At 40.0% G+C, this 6,143-nt stretch overlaps 1 non-coding gene across 1 annotated transcript; it reads right to left on the bottom strand.

The window, feature by feature from the left end:
- Positions 1-1,717: 1,717 nt before the first annotated feature.
- LOC141624370 (small nucleolar RNA R71) lies at positions 1,718-1,824 on the bottom strand. The gene has a single exon (XR_012534177.1). It is a non-coding gene; the product is annotated as a small nucleolar RNA R71 (small nucleolar RNA).
- Positions 1,825-6,143: the final 4,319 nt, after the last annotated feature.

The raw sequence follows: 6,143 nt of genomic DNA, 5'->3' as shown, positions 1-6,143 counted from the left end.
AGTATTAATCAAGTTTTAATCCAAGTTTTAGTTCTTTAATCTCTATCTTGTTCTTCCTTTATTTTGGGTAATTGAAGATTATTTGGGTTATTATTGGGAGATTGACAACCTCTCAATCTATCATTCAAGTACTTCTATTATTCTTGCTTTATTATTAGAATCATTAGTAGGTATAATCTCTTAATCCCTTTTTAATTATTGTTAATTACTTTCATTTATTCATCATGTTTCATATTGTTGGTATGATTGACAACCTTGCTAGCATGATCAACATGATAATGAGTGAGTAGTCTCTTAGCTAGGGTTTAATGGGTGATTAGGGGAAACCAACATGGGGAATGATTCATGCTTAAATCAATATGCTTTCATATCTTATTTGCTTGCTTGTTTTGATCTCAACTCATGCACATGTTATATTTGATGAAATGCTAAGCCTATGAATCCTTGCATTTACTATCATCTTCTATCTTTTCAATGAGACTTGTAAGACATAACCCAACTCGAGTCTCATTAAACCATGCATGTGTTGAGTAGGAAAGATTAAGTCGACTTGTAGGTGTTGTACAATCTAATCGATTCGGCTCCGGGACCCAAACTTTCCTAGGATTGTAAGATATAACCCAACTCAATCCATCACAACAATAATTGCTTGCTTATAATTTGAGAACATGTTTGTATGATCATATCCCATGATTCCCCTATGATCCCATGACACCCTAGTGCTTTTAGTCAATTGTTTACACCCCTTATTTTATTCATCTTGCTAGTTTATTTTCATTGTTATTTTAGTTTAGTGACCTTCTACACCAACCCAATTTGTGACACCCCTAGACACTACTAGTTACAATAGAATTCTCATTTCAATACCCGTCCCTTGGGATCCGACCTTTACTTGCCTCTTTACTAATTGTAGAGTTGTTTGTGAAGTATAAATTGTGTTTTGTATCGACCATTGACCAACGACCACATATACTTAATTGTGAACACAAAATGGCCTCGTCCGCATAAAAATGGCACCGTTGCCGGGGACGGTGTTTAATTGATTTAAGATTTCTTTTATTGTTATTAGTTGTGTCTTTTTCACCTTGGGGAAGTAAAAACTCCTCAAGGTTTGTTCTAATTGTTTTTGAGTTATTTGATATTTTGCATGTCTAGAAGGTTACAAAGTGATTTGTTACCTTTTGACCGTGAAATCGAAAGAACCTTGACGAATAATAGGAGACTTGTTAGGAGGAATTTGAGAGGTGTTGGTGAAGTTGTTCAACCCACTAGTGAGTTTGTCAATCCTTTCGCAATAGAAGGAGAAGAAAACCCATTACACAATATCCCACAAAATCCACCTACAATGCCTAAATTCTCGTCACACTCTATACCCACCGAGGAGAATCTACCAAATGGTACTCCTACACCGCAACATCTCACCGGTAATTTTATTGCCAAGTCCGCCTTCATCCAACTAGTTGAGAGGAGCCAATTCGGGGGAATGCCTAGTGAGGACCCTCATTCTCATATGGAAACCTTTTGCGATTATTGTGATGCTATCTCTCAAACGGGCGTGACTCAAGACCAAATTAGATGGGTCTTATTTCCTTTTTCGTTAATCGGCACCGCAAATCAATGGTTGAAGGGCCTTGATAAGGCCACCCTTGGAATAGATTCTTGGAAGAAGTTAGCTCTAGCTTTCTACAAAAAATTCTACCCACCGGAAAAGACTAACATGCTAAGAGCTCAAATTACGGGTTTCAAGCAAAGGGATGAAGAATCTTTGTATGAGGCTTGGGAGCGGTTCAAAGGTATTTGTCGCTCATGTCCTCACCATGGACTTAGCGAATGGTTTTTAGTGCAACAATTTTGGAATGGTTTATATGAAGATTCAAGGAACATTCTCAATATGGGATCAAATGGAATGTTCACCGAGGTTGATGACAATCAAACATGGAACAAGATTGAGGAAATGGCGGTCCATAATTCACAATATAGTAGACCTCGCAAGGCTACTAGAGGAGGAAAGCATGAAGTGGACTCCGTTACTCAATTGGGTGCTCAACTTAGTGCTCACATTGACACAATCAACTTGAAGTTTGAACAAGCTATGGCTAGACTTGAGGAAAACTCAAAATCATCAAAGCATCATGTCAATGCCATGACGGCATCCTCATCAATCCCAAGTGGGATATGTGAGAATTGTGGAACTTTGGGTCATGACCCAAGTGAGTGTAGGGGAACAACCGAACAAGTTAATGCTTTCCAAGCTTACAAAAGTGGTACCCCTTATTCAAATTTTTACAATGAAAACACCAAGTTCCATCCAAATCTCTCATACAAAAGCCAAAATGTTCAAAACCCTCAAACAACATACACTCCACCTCACCCATGAGGAATCAAAATCAAAGACCCTTTTACAATCAAAACCAAGGTTACCAAAATCAAAATCCATACAATCACCAAAATGACCAAGGTTTTTATGTCCAAAAAGCGGTCCTCCAAATGCAAAAAAATCAACAAGAATTTTTCACTCAAATGCAAAAAGATAGCCAAGCAAAGGACACCACCATCAACAACATTCTAGCTCACACCAAGATGTTGGAAACACAATTGACTCAACTAGCATCCTCAAGCTCACAAAGACAAAAGGGGCAATTACCACCTCAAAGTAATCCCCCTAGACATGAAACGGTTAGTGCCATTCACTTGAGAAGTGGTACAAGGTATGAAGCACCAAAGAAGCAAGTTGAGGATGAAGTTGTGCAAGCTAGTGAAAAGGAAGAAATTGTGCAAAGCCCCAAAGAAGGGGAATCATCAAAAGAAGAAAGTTCAAAGAAAAATGAAGACAAGGCCAAAGAGAAGGAGCCCATTGTGATTAGACTTCCTTTTCCAAGTCGTCAAGCCAAGCCCAAATTTGATGATCAACTTGGAAAGTTCATGGAGATTGTGAAGAATTTAGAAGTCTCAATTCCTTTCACGGAATTAATCAATCACGTACCGGCCTATGCAAAATACATGAAAGATATCCTCACAAAGAAGAAGTCGATCCGGAAACTTGAGACTATCGCCTTCACTAAGGTGAGTAGTGCAATACTTCAAGGGAGTTCACCTCCAAAGTTAAAGGATCCGGGAAGCTTCTCAATACCGTGTACCATTGGCGACACGATGATCAACAAAGCCTTATGTGATCTAGGGGCTAGTGTGAGTGTCATGCCGTACTCGGTAAGTAAAAGGTTGGGGATGGGAGAGCTTAAATGCACCAATATCACGCTCCAAATGGCCGATAGATCGACGAAGACACCATTAGGGATATGGGAAGATGTCCCCGTGCGAATTGGGAAGTTTTTCATCCCGGTGGACTTTGTCATTGTTGATATGGAGGAAGATTCCAACATTCCAATCATCTTAGGAAGACCTTTCCTACACACCGCGGGTCTTTGTGATTGATGTGAAACATGGAGAGCTCACTCTAGAAGTGGGAGATGAAAGCATAACTTTTAATCTTGACAAAACCATGAGAGCTCCTCGTTTGCATGAGCCATGTTTCATGATTGATCATTATAGCCGAAAAGATGAAAGGAAGAAATCGGAACTCCAATGGAGGAAGAAAATTGAAGATGCTCCATTCAAACAGCAAGTGAATTGTGACAAGGAGAGCTTGCAAAGCTCATCAAAATCAACCAAGGAAGAAGAGGATGGCCTCATTGGCCAAGAGAAGAAATGGGGAGAGTTGTCTCCATCTAAGCAAGAGATTTTCAATGATCAACTCAATGAAGTTTGTGGTCTTTGGGACGACGAGTTTGAAGGGATTTTTAATCCCTACATTGGGCATGCCATCGATCATGATCAACAACAAGGGCCACGGTCTATTGAGGACCTCTACCATAATAATGAACAAGCTTTTGATTACTTTTTCAAGGTGTTGAGCAACATCAACAACACCTTGAACATGCCCCTTTGACATCTCATCAAGAATGAGAGTTTGGTGGAGTCCTCCCTAAACCACCACTTGTAAATATTTCTAACTCCCTAACTTACATTTCAATTTTTGTATTGCATTTTTGTCATTTTTGGATTTTTATTTACTTTGATCAAAATAATTGTCATGTAAGAGAGAAGTGAGGGAGGGACTAACGATTTCAATTGATGTGTAGTGCTTTACCTTAGTGTGGGGATGGGAATTGCCTAGGCTATTCATGCCTTAGTAATGCCCCCACGATGAAGAACACAAGAAATGAAGAAGAATGGAAGAATGGTAAAGGGAAATGCATTGTGCACGAATGGAATGAATCCGGGTACAAAGGACCAGAATCCGAGCGGATTCCTGAGAATCCGCCCGTCTTCAACAATCCGAGCGTCCTGCTGAGAAGACGCCCGTCCTGAGCTGAGCTGAAATTGAAAATTTCTTGATCGTTGAAGAATCCGAGCGGATTTACGGAAAGACGCCTGTCTCATAGAATCCGTCCGTCTTGTGAAGAAGACGCCCGTCTTTGCAAATTGAAGAAAACAAAGAAATTTCTCTCGGATCAAATCCGTCCGCCCTGAAGCAAATCCGCCCGTCCCATCACAGAAGAATCCGAGCGGATTCCCCAATCCGCCCGTCTTTAGGCGAGCTTCTGAAAATTTTGAAGCTGCAGAATCCGCACGGATTGGGCCTAATCCGCACGGATTGCCCCTGCGTTTTCGAAAATTCCGACTTCTTTAAATACCCTCCCACCTTCATTCCTTCATTCATCCATTCATAAACACTACCCACAACATCAAAACCCTCATCCTCTCCATCACAAAAACAAAAACCCTCAACAAAATCCACCAAAATCAAATCAAACCATCCTTCAAACAACAAATCAATCACTCCATCTTCAATAAAAATCAAAACCAAGAACAAAATCTTCAACCTTTGAGTCGATTTTGATTTCATAAAGGCAAAGCCTTTCACCTTCAAATCGATTTGGGCATTTTACAAATTGAAGATTTTTGATTCTTTTCTTGGTTAGTTCATCAAATGGCAAGGACAAAGGGAGCAACAAAGGCACCAAAGGCAAAGGCTCTCTCTCAAAGGCAAAAAGCTCTCCAAACAAAGAAAGCTTTGGCAATGGTGGTATCAACACCAAACTTGGAAGTGCAACAACAACAACAAACTTCTATGGGAGCATCACCTTCTACTCCGGTAATCGAACAACTCTTGCATTATCCGGAGGTAACTTTTATTTCCGATACCCATAGAAATACTTTTGTCAAGTTTGCTATGAAATCAATTCAATCCACCAAATTCATAAGTGAAGATGCCTTGGAGAAATTGGGTGTTCTTGAACAAACAAAGCCTTTTTCAATGCCATGGGTTTGAAGAAATTGTTTGAAACAAAGGAATCGACATACCCTTCCCTTGTTTTGGAATTCTTAAGTTCTTTAAAAGTTACCAAAGTTGAGGATAGGGAAAATCTTGAGTTTCGTCTAGCTAACATTAGTAGACGCATTACCTTTAAGGAATTGGGTGAAATTTTGGGTCTTAGCGATGAATCGAGATATCTTAAGCATTATGGAAAGTATGACCCCGAGCCTCTTTGGGAGGCAATCTCCGGGAAGAAATTTGATGATTTTCATGCTTGTCGTGCTCTTTTGGTCCATCATCCGGGCATAAGAGTATGGCACAAAGTTGTGGGAAATACCATAATTGCTAGGAAAGACACCAATCATTTCACAAGACTTGATTTTATTCTCCTTGAATCGGCTTTGAATGTCGGAAGAATTCACACCAAGCCTTTCAATTCTTTGAGGCTATTGGTTGATAGATGGCTTAATGTTGATAATGGGAAGAAGGGTACGACCGTTATTGTAAATGGCGGCCTAGTCACGGTCCTAGCTAAGCACTTTGATCCTAATTTCAATAAGGATAAGAAGTACAAAGCAAAGGAAGGTGGCCATCTTATTAACATGCACATTATGATTAACAAGTTCAAGTGGGTTGCCCATAACCCCCTTGACACTAAATATGGATGGCTAACTAGTGAAGCTAGATCGTTCACCTTACCCTCGAAGATTTGTCGCCTAAGTGTCCACCGGACCAACTATCTACTTCCCCTATCCAAAGAAGCCGAGTACATCATTCAACAACAAAAGGGTGATCATGAAACCCCCTCCTCTTCCATTGTTATACC

The sequence above is a fragment of the Silene latifolia genome, chromosome X (genome assembly GCF_048544455.1).
Source record: "Silene latifolia isolate original U9 population chromosome X, ASM4854445v1, whole genome shotgun sequence".
Lineage (NCBI taxonomy): Eukaryota > Viridiplantae > Streptophyta > Magnoliopsida > Caryophyllales > Caryophyllaceae > Silene > Silene latifolia.
Note: the sequence above shows the minus strand (reverse complement) of the source record. Positions and strands in the feature narration are given on the sequence as shown.